Source organism: Myotis daubentonii, chromosome 9 (genome assembly GCF_963259705.1).
Source record: "Myotis daubentonii chromosome 9, mMyoDau2.1, whole genome shotgun sequence".
In the NCBI taxonomy this organism is placed as follows: Eukaryota; Metazoa; Chordata; class Mammalia; order Chiroptera; family Vespertilionidae; genus Myotis; species Myotis daubentonii.
The window spans coordinates 28,251,058-28,268,027 of NC_081848.1; the positions used below are offsets into that span (position 1 = coordinate 28,251,058).

Sequence of the window (16,970 nt, forward strand, 5' to 3'; positions counted from 1 at the left end):
AAGCAAGTCTTGCCTCATAAGGGCGTCTTCAGCACAGAAGCTCTCCCACCGTAGACACAGCTGATTCTCACAGCCAATTGGCCTGGAGGTCAATTCCTCCCAGTGATACCTACAACAATCAAGCCTTAACTACAACAAGACTGTGCACAAAGCCCACAAAGGGGTGCACCAAGAGTGTCCAACTCAGGTAATTGGGGAGGCTGAGCCACTGGGCCTTATAGGACAACTGGCAAACAAAGCCACTCTACCAACACAGGCAAGCATAAAAAATGCGGAGACAACGAAACAGTTCAGAAATGACAGAAATGGAGGAAAGCAAACTACTGGATATAGAGTTCAAAACCACACTTTTAAGGTTTTTCAAGAACTTTCTAGAAACCACTGATAAATTTAGTAAGACCCTCAGAAAGTCTGGTGAGAATGCCGATAAATGTAATGAGACCCTCAAGAAATCTGGTGAGACCCTCGAGGTTATGAAAAAGGACCAACTAGAAATTAAGGCTACACTTACTGAAATAAAGGATATTATGCAGAGTTCCAACAGCAGACTAGAGGATCGCAAGAATCAAGTCAAAGATTTGAAATGCAAAGAAGCAAAGAATACCCAACAAAAAGAGCAAAATGAAAAAAGAATCCAAAAATACAAAGGAGCCTCTGGGACAGCTTCAACTGTACCAACATCCGAATTATAGGGGCGCCAGAAGAAGAGAGAGAGCCAGATATTGAAAACCTGTTTGAAGAAATAATGACAGAAAACTTCCCTTATCTGATGAAAGAAATAGACTTCCAAGTCCAGGAAGTGCAGAGAACCCCAAACAAAAGGAATCCAAAGAGGACCATACCAAGACACATCATAATTAAAATGCCAAGAGCAAAAACAAAGAGAGAATCTTAAAAGCAGCAAGAGAAAGACAGTCAGTTACCTACAAGGGAGTACCCATACAACTGTCAGCTGATTTCTCCACAGAAACTATGCAGGCCAGAAGGGAGTGGCAAGAAATATTCAAAGTGATGAATACCAAGAACCTATAACCAAGATTATTTTATCCAGCAAAGCTATTATTCAGATTTGAAGGTCAGATAAAGAGCTTCACAGATAAGAAAAAGCTAAAGGAGTTCATCATCACTAAACCAGTATTATATGAAATGCTGAAAGATATCCTTTAAGAAAAGGAAGAAGAAGAAAAAGGTAAAGATACAAATTATGAGCAACAAATACACATCTATCAACAAGTGAATCTAAAAATCAAGTGAATAAATAATCTGATGAACAGAATAAACTGGTGATTATCATAGAATCAGGGGCATAGAAAGGGAGTGGACTGACTATTCTTGGGGGGGAAAGGGGTGAAGGGGATGCGGGAAGAGACTGGACAGAATTCGTGCACCTATGGATGAGGACAGTGGGGGGAAGGGGTGAAGGCGTAGAGGGCGTGGGAAACAGGTAGGGGAGCTATGTGGGGGGGGGGGGGGAAAGAGGCACAACTGTAATAATCTGAACAACAAAGATTTAATTTTTTTTAAAAAAAGACCACGGAGAACAAAAGTATACATCCCCTGGGCTTAAGAGACTGGAGCACAGCGCACCCAAAAGCTACCTTAGGATGCTGGGACCAGCAGTGCTGGGCTGTCCATGCAGGGTTTGTCCTCAGGCACAGGCTGGGCTTTGGGATCCGGAGCTGTGCGCACTGCACCCACTAGGCGGCGCCTCTTAGCTGGGACCTGTACAATGGACTCTTGAGTCCTTGGTTCTGGAGGACGACGACCACTCTCATGACCATATGTGCCAGTTGGCTGGTGATCCTGGGCAGATGGGCCCGGGGTTAGCTGTGAGGATGGTTCCGGCTTTGAGGAGCAGAAGGCAAAGGCAGCTGTGGGATGGGCAGCAGAGACAGAACCCTGGCCTAGTGGGGGGCGCAAGCATGGCTAGCGCACAAGGGCTCGGCTGCCATGGTGGCCTCGGGACCCACGGCCCCTGCCCACTGATCCAAGGGTGTGCATGGCCCGAAGGGGCTGGAGGTGCCTGAGGCCCAGCTCCACGTGGTCCACAACAGTGTGGTCCTGCCCTCATTTCCACAGCTCATAGCGCATGCGCTGCAGGAGGCGCACGAACACGTCCATGGGAAAGCTCACCCGGGCCTCCCCACAGCTGCACTGAGAGGCCACTTTGCCATAGTCGACCCATCGCGGAGTGGCAAAGTTGATGGCCTCCGCACAGTTGAAGCCATGGTTGAAGCCAGCGTGGTAGCCATAGGGAAAGGTCACCATGAACTCTCCAGCCTCCTGAGTGATGCGACTGAACGGGACCCCGTTCTCCTTGAGGACAGTGGGCGAGATGAGGGCCACCTTGTGCCGCAGGAAGGCCTGGCAGCCCTGAGAGCTGCCCGGGAAAAGGGCCCTGGCCAGGCGCTCCAGGCGCTGGCCGTGCTCTGGGGGCACCGCGTACCACGTTTTGGGCTCCCTGAAGTGCAGGTAGTTGATGCTGTAAAGGTCCATGTCCTCCGTGTGCCAAGCGAAGGTGGTCTTCCACATGCCAAAGTACAGGTAGGGGGTGTTGACGCCTTCGATGACAACCCCACACTCCTGCTCCAGCAGGTCCTGGATGGTTCCCAGATGGCCAAGGTTCCATTGTTTAGTGTTGGCATCAAACAAGGAGCCACTGATGTCAGCGCCATATATGGGCGAGTCGTACAGGCGCGTTTTCCAGTATTTCCGCTCCAGATCCTCAAAGTCCAAGTGTGGTGGAGTCTGATACTGTGCACTGTTTGCCAACAGGCGATACTCGCCCACTGTCATGGCCCTCTTCTTTCTGTGGTATTGAATGAACACACCTGCTCGCCCAGACGCCACCTGCTGGAGGGGAGTGGCTATCACCATGTCATTGACATCATCATAGGTCTGTCTGGCTTTCCATTCCTTGGGTGGAATGACCTTCGCCAGGCCAGCTCGGTGGGCACCTTGGGATTCCATGTAACCAATATATTTGCTGAAATCTTTAAATTCTTCCATGGTTGGGTGGAAGGTCATGATTGTCCCACTTGGCTCATTAGACACCATGGCTGCAATGTAAGCAGAGGATTTCCAGGTTCTCAGGGATGTTTTAGATACCTGAGAATGAGGGAGTAATGTCTTCTCTCTTGTTTGACCAGCTTTCAGTTGGTCATCATAGCCCCGTTCTCTAGCCAGGAATTCCAGCCAAGGTCTGTGTCTATTGTCCTATTACATCTATATTCACACCAGTTGATTTTAATCCTATCCATTCTATTCCAAAGGTTAGGGTGTTTCTTATCTCCATTCCAAGGTTACTCTATTGTTCTTTTAAACTACAAGGGAGTAACTGAAGGAGATTATCCTAAGTAAATATTATGTAGCTTAAGTGTGATTGTTCCTAGTTAAAGTGATTAGTTACCCTCCTGGCACTTAGTTAAGGGGTTTTATTCCCTCCCTAACTCCAGGGAAAAATCCCCACCTGGGGAAACAACCTTTCTCGGGGTGGTGGTCCTGTTCAAAACACATAGTGTTAAGAGGGGGAGCAAACATATGCCATATATGCCAGGTCCCTGGAAACATAAGCTGTGCAAATGTTTCTTCCCTGCAGCGACTGTGTTAAGCAGCAAGGGTTGATTGGCTTCCGGCAGGAACATACAATGGACATTGTGTAAAAACTGAGGAAATCTGATTAACAGATTTATTAAATAACGTATAAGCGTTGATTTATTAGCTGTAACAAATGTACCACAGTATTGTAAGGTATTAATAATAGTGGAAACCGTGAATGAGGTAGCATGGGGGTAGTTATATGGGGGGAACTCTCCCAATTCTCTGATCAAATTTTCAATCTAAAACTGTTCTAAAAAATAAAGTATCACTAAGTGTATTAAAATAATAGATAAGAGTAGGTGTCAATGAAGAATAGAAGAATGAAAAAACTTAGAAACATAACCTACTTTTAAAAACAGTCTACAAAACGGCGCAATATAAAACAAACAATTCTATAAACCAGTACATGATAATTTTTTTAAAGCAGGAAGGTTTAACATTTGTTTAATTATAAAATATGTTAATACAGAAATTCACAAAGCATATTTGTACAGCTTAACTTACACATATTAAGAACTATTCACATCTATGAATAACCGGAGAGTGAACAAAGTAGAAGCACGTCCCAGGTCAAGAAACACTCTATTGCCAGTCACCCGGTACCTGACCCAGGCTCCTCCTTCGGGAGCACTGCCTCATCTGCCTCTCCTACTAACCTTGACCGAACTATAAGCATATTAATTTCAGTACACAATATGAAATTAAAACTGTACCTGTTTTTTTAAAACTTTATAGGACCTTTAAATATAACCCTTTAAGAAGAGAATGTTTTCATGTTCCCTTTGGTGTGTATTTTTCCTTCGTTTGTGTCACGCACATAGCTGGATTTAGTTTTGTTCCTGGGCTGCATTCAATTGTAGACCTTGCTGCTGCCACTGAGCCTTTGTGTTGTTTCTTCTTCTGACCTCTTACTCCGCTGCTGTGAACATCCGCTCACACATCCATTGGAGGACCCCGCACCAGTGCCTACAAATGAATCTCTTGGTCATAGGTTATGTGAATTCAAATTTTATCTTGCTACTGTTTCTCAACAGTTTTCACCAATTATACACTCACTGGCTTCACAGGAGGGTACTCACTGCTCTTCACTTGTTTATTCGGTGCTTCATGTGCCTGAGGGTTACTGACGTTCTGTAAGGGAGGTCTGGGGCCAGGGGAAAGGTGGTCTGCTTCTTTGAAATGTTTCCTTCTGTACCCAAACTATCATTTTCAATTTCCAACATTTATTCTGAGTTTGTCCACTCCACGCATCTTCAATAGTAAAGACTAAGTCAAAATAACCATCAACTCTCCCTGTATCACTTGGATACTCTAAGTACTTCTCCCTCCTTGTTCAAAGAGCTATGCTGATTGAATATGGATGTCACATCATCTGAAGTGCTGTTTTAAATTGCCAATGCCTTATTTCAAGTTGAAAAATATTCAAATACAGCCTTAACTGGTTTGGCTCAGTGGACAGAGCATCGGCCTGTGGACCAAAGTTTCCTGGGTTGGATTCTGATCAAGGGTACATACCCGGGTTGTGGGCTCAATCCCCATTAGTGGGTATGCAGCAGGCAGCATATCAATGTTTCTTTCTTATCATTGATGGTTCTATCTCTTTCTCGCTCCCCCTTCCTCTCTGAAATCAATAAAAATACGTAACTAATTAGTTATTAAAAAAAGAAAAAGAAAAATAATCAAATACCTAATATGAGTCAAAAGGTTCTATGGTTCTCCTTCTTCTATTCTATGACTCAAAGAACAAGCTTCCTTTCCATTCCACAGCAGAGCTATTACATTTGCTGTTTTCTCTAAGTGGAAACCAACTCCTTTTGTCAGTTGGGTCTCAGAAAGTTCTCCTGCTCTAAACTTTCCCTGATCACCAGAACCCAGGCCAGCCCCTACAAATTCTGCCCTACTGTCCCATCCCCACATGTTACCAATTGGAATAATATTGTTAATTTATTTAATGGATTTGTTTATTGAAATGAATCAGGGAATTAACCGCATTAAATATACAGATAGCCCGACTGGAAGGGCTCTGTGGTTGAGCATCTACCTATGAACCAGGAGGTCACGGTTGGATTCCCCGTCAGGGCATATGCAGGGCTCAATCCCCTGTTGGGAGTGTGCAGGAGACAGCTGATCAATGATTCTCTCTCATCATTAATGTTTCTATCTCTCTCTCCCTTTCCTTTTCTCTCTGAAATCAATAAAATATATCAAAATATAAAAATATATACATACATATACCTTGGAAACAGCAAGAAGACTTGAAGAGAAAAAATTTGGATGATGGTACTTTTGTCCTCTGCTTGCATATGTCTCCCAGCAACTCTGGTACTACCTACCGCTCAGCCCAGTGCCAAATGATTTCCACCGAGTTATCCTTAAGATAATGTCTGTACGTATCCAATTCCCCAGCCAGGCAGTCAAGCAGAACCCCACAACCATCCCCAACTTCATTCACCAACTCCACACACTTTTACTAGGCCATAAAAACATGTTTTGCTTAAAATGTTTTGATATAATTACTAAGACAAGTGCAGAAAACAGTAACCTCAAACCCTCAATTGGTAGAATGAACAATATTAGAAAAACAGTAAGATATCGGTTACCTTTAATATATTTGTGAAGAAATACTGGTGATAGCATTTTAAACATATCAATGACTCAGAAAGATCATAACTGTTTTTTGAGTATCTGCTGACCTAATTGGTGAAAGGAGCCTGGTTTACCAGGAGAGGGTGTTGGGTGGGGGAAGGGAAGGAAGAAAAGAAAAGGGAGGGAGACTGGAGGGGAACCAAAGTCCAGGATTTGTTGCTCCCAAATAATTGTGGAGGCTAGAGGCTGATAAAAAAAATTTCACTTCCAGGGCTGAAAGTCTTTTTTGTAAGTACGGTTTTATTAACCAAAATGCTCACCGAAAGCAAGTCCTGACTTGAGGCATGGAGTCGAAACCTCCAGCAGCATAGTAGAAAAGACAACATGCCCATTGTCCCAGAGTATTGCAAGCTCTTTATACATCAAATCGGGGGGGGGGAGGGGTTGGCAGGAGGGGTGGAGGGTACAAATAGTTAATCTAAGATAAATTTACATGGCCTATAGGCAAAGGGGTGAGAGAAGGAGGAGGCCAGCTCTGGGATAGGAGCAGAATTTGAATGCAGAAAGACCTGCTCCTGGAGACTGGCTGTGAGCAGTGGTCCAGAAAGCCCACGTGTAAATAAGCAGAGGTGCCTGGAGGTAGATGTATCTTTCTGCTTTCTGATATAACAGGTTATTGTTTTCTACTGGTTTATGCTTTAAAGGAAAATCAACAATAAAAAAAGTGCTTGCCTTCTATGATTGCAAAATCTTGATTCCTAATTATTATATAAAACAATTAAAAAGTGCTTGCCTTGTACTATTATAAAATCTTGATTCCAAACTATTATATACTGGAGGCCCAATGCTCGAAATTTGTGCAAGAGTAGGCCTTCCTTTCCCTGGCTGCTGGCACCGGCTTCCCTTTGACCCCCGGAACCTGGGCTTCCAGGAAGGTCACCCAGAAGGACGACAGAAGGATGTCGGAAGGACAGCCAGTCCAATTATCGCATTATGCTTTATTATTATAGATTAGGACCCACAAAATGGGAAGTATTTTTAGAGAAAAGTACTGGCGCGAGGTTTGAAGCAAAACTAGGGGGAATGGAACTGCTTAAAGGTGACCTACATAAAGAAAACAACCTAAGTAGCAAGCTGGAAGTACACTGTATTTTTAAAATATTTCTTAAATAACATGTTTATTAGGGTCACTGGTTAATAAATTGCATACGTTTCAAGTGCCCAATTTTACATAATACATCATCTGTATATAGCATTGTGTGCTCACCACCCCAAGTCAAGTTTCCTGTGTTTGAAGCAGCATTTCTCTGCTGCTTTGCGATCTTTCTTCCAAATGTTTTAGTCTCCCATTGGTCGAAAATTCTGCAAAGCGTCCTGCATCAAGAGTATCTGCCTTTATCCATTCTTGTAGGATGTGCAAAATACACACAAGGGCTATCAGAATCCCTTCTCCTGGTCCTCAGCCCCGGGGGTGGGATTGCAGCAGTTCATCCCTGGAACAGGCGTTTCGGGGCCTTGGGAGAGCAGGCCCAGGAGGTAGAGCTTGGAGCAGTGAGCTGGGGAAGCGCTCCCACAGGTTGAAGTTCAGCTTGATGCAGGGCTCAGGCAGGCGTCCCTCTGGACTAGGCATGGGGGTCTGAGGCCATCGCTGTTTGATGGGGTCCTGTGGGTGGGTGCCTAACCCCTTTCCAGCGACCCAGCTGGCTGCAGGAACCATCCAGGGATTCAGGAACCCGGAGGTCTCATCCTACTCCTGGTGGTGGGGCTCTTCTGGGACTGTGATCTGTGGGGCAAATGCGCAGAAGAATCCCTGCTGGATGGCGACACCATCCCCCCCCCCCCTCCACCCGCCTTGCGCCCAGGAGAGAGCTGGGTTCAAGGCTGACAAAGGGCCGGTGCGCCCCAGCTCCTGAGCCCAAGAGCGCCTCGGGGACCAGCACCAGGGTGTGCCCTCCCAGAGACAGTTGCTGCAGGACCCATGTGGGCTCGGGCTCCAGCACCAGGTGGACTCCGCCATCCAGAGGCAGCTGCAGAGCACAGCCTGCAGCCAGGACCAGCATGGAGGTGAGCGCAACAGTGGCGTGGGGTCCCGCTGGGCCTTGCAGGTTGGGCGCAATCCAGTCTTCATTTCATTTTTTATTTCTCCTTTAGGGCCTTGTATATCTTTTTTTAAAAAAATTGGTTTCAAAGAGGAAGGGAGAGAAAGAGAGAGAGAGAGAGAGAGAGAGAGAGAGAGAGAGAGAGAAACTTTAATGATAAGCCAGAATCATTCATTGGCTGCCTCCTGCACACCCCACACGGGATCAAGCCCCCAATTCGGCATGTGCCATGACTGGAATTGAACCCAGGACCCTTCCACTGAGCCAAACTTGCTAGGGCAAGTTTTTGTTTTGAAAATGGGACCTGGACAAAGTCAGATGACTAACCAGGCCCCTCCTCCCTAGATCCCATTGGATGAGCAATGAGAAGATTACTATGGCCCCGGTATAAAGCCAGGCCCAAGAGGATGTGGGCTGCATTTGAAAGCCAGCTCTCAAGCAGATACTGGCTCTCTGGATCCTGCAGGACCTTCACTTGGAATTGGGATTTTGATTTCTGCTATTTGTGCTTGTGAGCAAAAGAGCTATTTTCCTATTACCAGTTTAACGAACTGACTATAGTTTTATATTATTTATGATTGAGATGTATTATTGGGTTAGGGTTACTGAATCTGACTTACTGCCTCACAGATACACCAAAGCTTAAAAAAACAAAAGAAAGAAAGAAAGAAACAAACAAACAAACAAAACAAGAGAGAAGACATTACTCCCTCATTCTCAGGAATCTAAAACATCCCTGAGAACTCGGGAATCCTCTGCTTACATTGCAGACATGGTGTCTAATTAGCCAAGTGGGACAATCATGACCTTCCACCCAACCATGGAAGAATTTAAAGATTTCAACAAATATATTGGTTACATGGAGTCCCAAGGTGCCCACCGAGCTGGCCTGGCGAAGGTCATTCCACCCAAGGAATGGAAAGCCAGACAGACCTATGATGATGTCAGTGACATGGTGATAGCCACTCCCCTCCAGCAGGTGGCGTCTGGGCGAGCAGGTGTGTTTATTCAATACCACAGAAAGAAGAGGGCCATGACAGTGGGCGAGTATCGCCTGTTGGCAAACAGTGCACAGTATCAGACTCCACCACACTTGGACTTTGAGGATCTGGAGCGGAAATACTGGAAAACGCGCCTGTACGACTCGCCCATATATGGCGCTGACATCAGTGGCTCCTTGTTTGATGCCAACACTAAGCAATGGAACCTTGGCCACCTGGGAACCATCCAGGACCTGCTGGAGCAGGAGTGTGGGGTTGTCATCGAAGGCGTCAACACCCCCTACCTGTACTTTGGCATGTGGAAGACCACCTTCGCTTGGCACACGGAGGACATGGACCTTTACAGCATCAACTACCTGCACTTCGGGGAGCCCAAAACGTGGTACGCGGTGCCCCCAGAGCACGGCCAGCGCCTGGAGCGCCTGGCCAGGGACCTTTTCCCAGGCAGCTCTCAGGGCTGCGAGGCCTTCCTACGGCACAAGGTGGCCCTAATCTCGCCCACTGTCCTCAAGGAGAACGGGGTCCCGTTCAGTCGCATCACTCAGGAGGCTGGAGAGTTCATGGTGACCTTTCCCTATGGCTACCACGCTGGCTTCAACCATGGCTTCAACTGTGCGGAGGCCATCAACTTTGCCACCCCGCGATGGGTCGACTATGGCAAAGTGGCCTCTCAGTGCAGCTGTGGGGAGGCCCGGGTGAGCTTTTCCATGGACTTGTTCGTGTGCATCCTGCAGCCCGAGCGCTATGAGCTGTGGAAACGTGGGCAGGACCAGACTGTTGTGGACCATATGGAGCCCAAGGCCCTGGGCAGCGAGGTGCTGAGTGTCTGGAGGGAGGGCGGGGCGGCCTGGAGATCTGCGCTGGTCCTGAGGCACCTGCAGCCCCGTCGGGCCACGCACACCCCTCAATCAGTGGGCACTGGCTGTGGGTATGGTCGCCGCCATACCCTTGTGCGCCAGCCATGCCTGCACCCCTCACTAGGCCAGGGTTCTGCCTCTGCTGCCCAGCCCGCTGCTGCCGCGGCCCTCTGCTCCTCAAAGCCCGACCCATCCTCACAGCCAACCTCCCGCCCATCTGCCCAGGATCTCCAGCCAACTGGCACTCGTGGTCCTGAGAGTGGTCATCGCCCTCGGGAACAGGGACTCAAGGGTGGATTGTTCAGGCCCCTGCTAAGAGGGGCCGCCTAGTGGGCGCAGTGCGCACAGCTCCGGATCCCAAAGCCCAGCCTGTGCCTGAGGACAAACCCTCCATGGACAGCCCAGCACCACTGAGCCCTGGTGGCCAGCATCCTGTGTGGGCTTCTGGGTGCTGTTGTGCCCCTGACCTTCAGCCCTTGGGGCCCCCATTGGATCCTGATGCACCGATGCACCCTGGCCCGTGCCTGCTCTCTCTGGACAATATTCCAGTCAATTTCCCTGACAATGTCCCACTAACTCCTCGCTGTGTCACTGGGACTCTGAGGTCCTTCCCCACAGACACTGCTGGAAACCCCAGGGCCCCTGCGAGCCTCTCTGAGCTTGTAAGGATGGACCACTCTCATGCCTCCATGGTCCAGGTCCCCGCCACAGTTGCCAAAATTTCCTGGGCCCCTGACTGTCAATCCCTGGAGCTAAAGCTAGAGGCAGCTACCTCTCTGGAGTCCTGGGACACATTCCCTGCCAATGGGCAGTCTTCCATCTTTGAGCCTATCACTGATGAAGATTTAGCCAAATATGGCTGTATCTGACCCTCAAACCTGGGAACACAGCACCTCCCAGCCAAGCAGCAATCTGGGCTGGCCCTGTCCACAGTCAAGATGCTTTTTCTCCTAGAAAAGACGCATTTATTAAGTTGCCAGATGTTTCTACTACTATGACAAGCAGGGCTCCTATTTGTTAGACAAACACACCTCCCCATTGGGCAGCTGCCCTGGAATGCTGTGGTACCTCTCAGGCATTCTCAGCCCACTCCTAGATGCCATGGACACGGCTGGTTTTGATATCACCTTCAGGATCCCTCCCTGCCATAGTGTGCCTTGATAAGAACATTCTCAGGTGTTCTAAACTAAATTACAGCAGGAGATGATAGATAGATAGATAGATAGATAGATAGATAGATAGATAGATAGATAGAACTGTTAGTCTCTTAATGATGGCTTGGAGCCAACTACCAAAGGAGAGCTCACATTCCTGTGGCTGTCTTTGGAAGTGTGTATTAGTTTCCAGATGACTCATTCTGCAGATTCCTAAGACCCTGGTTCCCACTGGACATGCTGCAGCCACAACTGAGCCCAGCAGCTTCTCTTACTCGGCAGCTGTGACACACCTACACACAGCTCAGGCCTCTGCTCAGGCTGGAACTAGAACTTTACCCAATGAGTCTGTCAGCCAGTACTGCCTTGAGAATGTTTGTAATTTGTTAAATAATATGTTTGTATGGATTTTATACAGAGAGAACAGGAGAGGGATAGAGAGATAGACACATCTAACTCCAGGAGCCTCCGCTTATTTTCATGTGGGCTTTCTGGACCACTGCCCACAGCCATTCTCCAGGAGCACGCCTTTCTTCAAATAATAAATAGCGGAACTAGCCTGGCAGGTGTAGTTTTATGGTTGAGTCTCTAGCCATGAACCAGATGGACTTGGTTTGAATCTTGGTTAGGGCATATGCCAGAGTTTCAGGCTAGCCAGTGGTCAGCTAACTCATTAGTCAACAGAGCCAAATATCAACAGTACAACAATTGAAATTTCTAGTGAGAGCCGAATTGTTTTGAAGTTAAACTATATACATAAGTACATTGTTATTAACTTAATTATGGTACGTCTAAGGTTAGGAGAGCCACACTCATGGGTCCTAGGTGCCACATGTAGCTCGGGAGCCACATTTTGCCGACCACGACGGGGCTTGTAGGAGGCAGCCAATCAGTTATTATCTGTCAACATTGATGTTACTCTCTCTCTCCTTCTGCCCTTGCTCTCTCTGAAAACAATAGCAAAATATATTTATCAAAATAAATAAATATAGTAACTAAGTTATTATAACTAAGTTTTGCTGGGTACCATGGTAACTTCTCAATTTCCCTGCCCCAAACCCAGTCTTCAAAGGTAAGGCAAATCCCCTAGAATCTGAAGATTATATGTAAGTGGAAAAGATAAATGCAAGCACAGAGAAATAAAAAACTCATAAAAGCTCAAATAAGGAAGAGGGATCTGCTGTATACACCTAAAGAAGAATATGAGAAGCAGATGACTGAACCTGAGAACCCTTCCCCCTCATCATTCCCCAGAAAAAGGCCCCAGGAGAACATTGACTAAAGAGGATGAGAAAGGCTTGAATCCCTGATATGGTTAACAATGAGCCCCGCAATAAGGAGCAAATAGCTACTCCTCTGCCATGTGCAAGCTCAAAAACTTTGGACTGACACTTCGTGTGTGGCTCAGCCATTTAGCATGGGCCCTGGGAATAAGAGGTCATAGGTTCAGTCCCTGTCAGAACACATGCCTGTGTTGTGGGCTCCATCCCCAAGTGGCACAAAATCAATGATTCCCTCTCATCATCAATGTTTCCATCTCCCTCTCCCTTCTTCTCTGAAATCAATAAAAATATATTAAGGAACAACAGAATTTCTGCTGTTATCACATATATTCAACACTATGATGGATTGCTATTCAATGCAATTAGACACGTGAAAGAAATAAATCTAACAGGAAAGAGGAAAGAAAGCTATAATAATGTATATTATTAGCTCAGCAGGATCACATGATCAGAAATTTTCCTGAAGTCTATAATTAATGAAGTTAGGAAGAAATGAGATCAGTGGATTTCCTCTAAACAATGAAAAATAGTAAAAGAAATTCACAAGGCATCTTGTATGATCAAAAACTGCAAAACCTAAAAATAAATCTCATAAAAGTAATACAATTCTGTGTGTATAAACTATTAAATGCTACTGAAAGAAACGAAAGAGAGAACCTTAAGTCCTGTAAGTGTGAATGTCCCATATTCACGGATTGAAAGACATAATATGCTAACTATGCCTAATGTCACCAAACAGACCAATACCATAAATATGATTCAATAACTTAAAAAAAGTGTGTGCATATACATGTGTATGTAATTGAGAAGTTGGTTTTTAAATGAGTGTGTGACTAGGACCCTTAGAAGGTGTTTTAGTCAATAAAGGAGAGACAGACCTCACTAAAATGAATTAGTATTGTAGGCAATATCACGTCAATTACTTTCATATCTACATAGCACAATTATAACTGCTTCCATATTGTGGGGGAGAATATTTGTGTAAAAGAAGAGATAAACTGTTGTAGGAACAGGGTATAAAGGTCTGTCTAAGAAGATCTATCTCAGCTTTTCTTTCCTTCAAGCAGTGACCTTGAGTTCATGTAACATATGGTAACCCAGGCAGCTGCAGTGGATTTAGAATCTCATTAATCACAATTTCATTCTTTACTCATCACCTAGAACCTAAAAGTATTGATAGATTTAAAAGGCTTTTGGGAGGTGATTTGCTTATGAGGCTGGAACCCTCAGAAACAGGATTAGTGCCCTTAAGAAGGAGACTTCAGAAAGCTCCCTAACCTCTACTAATTGGTAAAACTGAAGGAGAAGCCAGCTGTGTATAAAACAGGAAATAGGCCTTCCCCAGAAACTGAATCAGCCACAATATTGACCTTGGACTTTTCAGGTGCCAGAACTATGAGGAATACAATGATGTTGTTTATAAGCCACCTAGTCTATAGTCTTTTTGTTATAGAAGTAAAAATAGGCTAAGACAATGTCCTTGGTAGCCATCCATATATCTTCTTTAGTGAAGTGCCTACTCAAGTCCTCTAAATTGTACAATGATCATTGGATTTTTGGACTTATTTTGAACTGTAAGATTTCTTTGGATACAAATCCTTTAAGATACATATGCATTTAAAATATTTTTCTTTCTATTTATGGGTTATATTTCTGTTTTATTAAAACATTTAGAAAGTGAACCAAAGCCCTAGGAAGTGTGGGGAGTTTGTGGAGGGAATAGATTTCAGCTTGTCTATCCAGGCATGCCACCTCCACACACACAAACATATGCATGTACACACAGCAGCTCTACTGGGGCTGAAATGCCATAGTCCTGTCCTGGTTGCTGCAGAATGGAGGAGCCAGGGAGAAAGCAACCTGTCAGGGTGTTGGCTTACTATGACCTGATTTGTGGTCCAGAATTTCAGCATTGACAACTGCCACTCATCTCATCTATACTGAGCTTTCTGCCACCCCCACTTGAGCATGGCCAGCCCACCTGGAGGTTACTGAAGAGATGTTAGGGGGGTTGGGACTCTCTGTGCCTGGAGAGATATGATGTTAGGGGGGCTGGGACTATCTGTGCCTGGAGAGTTATGATGATTGTTGGTGGTATTTGCATATAGGATGTCAATAATCTTTCAGTTTAAAAAGGCTAATCTGTCTTTCTATTATTATTTCGTTATTGCGGATTAGAGTTATCTAAATACAGAAAGCCCAGAATAAGGTACAAACCCCAAAACTCTAAGATACCTCAGGTCTGTTCTTTCCATTTTCTCCACCTGTGTCTTCATTCTTTTATTCTCCTCCACATCTTTATTTCCCTTTCCTTTACAAATTTTACTCCCATAGCATGCTTCTGTGTAGCAGTTTGGATGCATAATGTAAATGTAACTTCACTAACCATCTTTAATTGTATGATATGATAAGCTTTGAATAGTGTAGAGTTGTATTGAAAGCAAATTCCAAACTGTAGCTTATATGTTAGGCGACACAAGAAAAGAAATGAGTATCATTGAAAATGAGCATATTTTTAAAATTATACCAAAGCTTCATATTTGACCAGGAAAACAATGGTTTTTACAGAGTTAGATCAAATTAAAAGGTCTTTTGAGCTGACTTCCCACATCTTAGATATTGCTGTTAACTGATAGCAATTTTGTGTCTATATGTATCAATCTGGGGAAATAATGCTCTTAGAGGTCCCTAGAATCCATAAGGTAGGAAACCATAAATGAAATAATATTTGGGAACACAGTGAAAGGATACAGTTCCATGATACTCACCCAAAAATATAGCTTCCCTGTCCAGAGATTTCTTAATGTTATGGAAAATGGTGAAGAACTGGTCAAAAGAATGTTCTCTTTCATACCACAAATGTAACATACTCAGACCTCTAGATCCCAGGATTGCCTACCCTGTCCAAAATCTAATCCCCTCTCCCAAAAAGGTAATCATATGCTGGTGATTAATATGCCCTGTTTCTAATGATCATTTATTCAAATTCATATGAATAAAATCACAATGCATACACTTTGGTGTGTACTTTCATTTGTTTAAAAGTATGTTGGTGAGCCCAGCCAGAGTGACTTAGTGGTTGAGTGTCGACGTATAAACCAGCAGGTCACAGTTCAATTCTCAGGCATGGCACATACCCAGGGTGCAGGTTTGATCCTCAGTCAGAGGAATTACTAGTAGGAGGCAGCCAATCAAAACTTTCCTCTCATCACTGATGCTTCTATCTCTCTCTCCCTCTCCTTTCCTCTCTGAAATTATATATATATACACTTTTTAAAATTAAAGAATTAAAGAAAAGTATTTTGGCGAGATTTATGCACTCCTCTGTGTGGAGCAATTGTTTTTATTATTTTCTCTCGGGGCATTCCACTATATGATTGTACCACAACTTGGTCATTCTACTGGAGAGATGTCTAATCGGTCCTTCAGCCCATTCTTGTTGGATAGTTTCTTTACCTTTTGTCGTCTTGTATGAGGACTTTATATAATTTGGATATTAACCCCGTATCAGAGGTAACATTGGCGAATATTTTCTCCCATACAGAGGGGTCCTTTTTCATTTTGATCATGATTCTTTTGCTGTGCAGAAGCTTTTTATTTTGATCTAGTTCCATTTGTCTATTTTCTCCTTCATTTCTGTTGCCCAATAACTAAGATTTGGAAACAGCCCAAGTGGCCATCCATAGGCAAATGGATAAAAAAAGCTGTGGGACATTTACACAATGGAATACTACACAGCTGAAAAGAGGGGTTTCTGAAACTTTGGGGCAGCATGAATGCACCTGAAGAATATCATGCTACATGAAATCAGGCAACTTCTTGCATTTAATTGTACTTTTTCAGACACCCCTGTCATCTATTATTATACTTCCCGATGACAGTTTAGAAATAGAGCAAAATCCAGAGAACATATCCTATGCCGTGCATCATGCGTGCAGATTTTAACAAACTGAGTAAAGGGCAAACCAAAACCTATGTTTTGAATGTTTTCATCATATTTAAAAATATAGTGAATGGGTTTTCATGGCATAAAAGAAAACCCAAAACAAAAAAAGGGTAATATGTTTGTCTTAATTGATAGTGTATTAGGAAAAAGCCTTTCTTAGATACTGGTGTTCCCCAGCATGTAGAATGATTCCTAATCTATTTCTAGTCAAAAGTGACTAAAGGAAGAGTTAGGCCTGAGATGGAGAGAGAAGGAGCAGGAAGAAATTTTACATATAAGGAACTTTGAGCTACTTTTATAAAGGTCACACTTTCACCTTCATAATCCAGGAATGGCCCTACTCAGCCAATAGGTTAGGGCACATATTGCAGTAAAAGTGAGGAGGTGGCACAGACATTGTAGTGGATGTGGTTTTAGCACAGCCAAGAAGAGGCCCTTCTGGAC

The 16,970-nt window shown here is 44.6% G+C and overlaps 3 pseudogenes; 1 reads left to right on the plus strand and 2 right to left on the minus strand.

Moving 5' to 3' along the window:
- Positions 1–1,491: 1,491 nt before the first annotated feature.
- LOC132241765 (lysine-specific demethylase 4D-like) lies at positions 1,492–3,655 on the minus strand (annotated as a pseudogene).
- Positions 3,656–7,645: 3,990 nt separating this feature from the next.
- LOC132241766 (proline-rich protein 23B-like) lies at positions 7,646–8,637 on the minus strand (annotated as a pseudogene).
- A 24-nt stretch (positions 8,638–8,661) lies between these two features.
- LOC132241767 (lysine-specific demethylase 4D-like) lies at positions 8,662–11,012 on the plus strand (annotated as a pseudogene).
- The last annotated feature ends 5,958 nt before the right edge of the window (positions 11,013–16,970 follow it).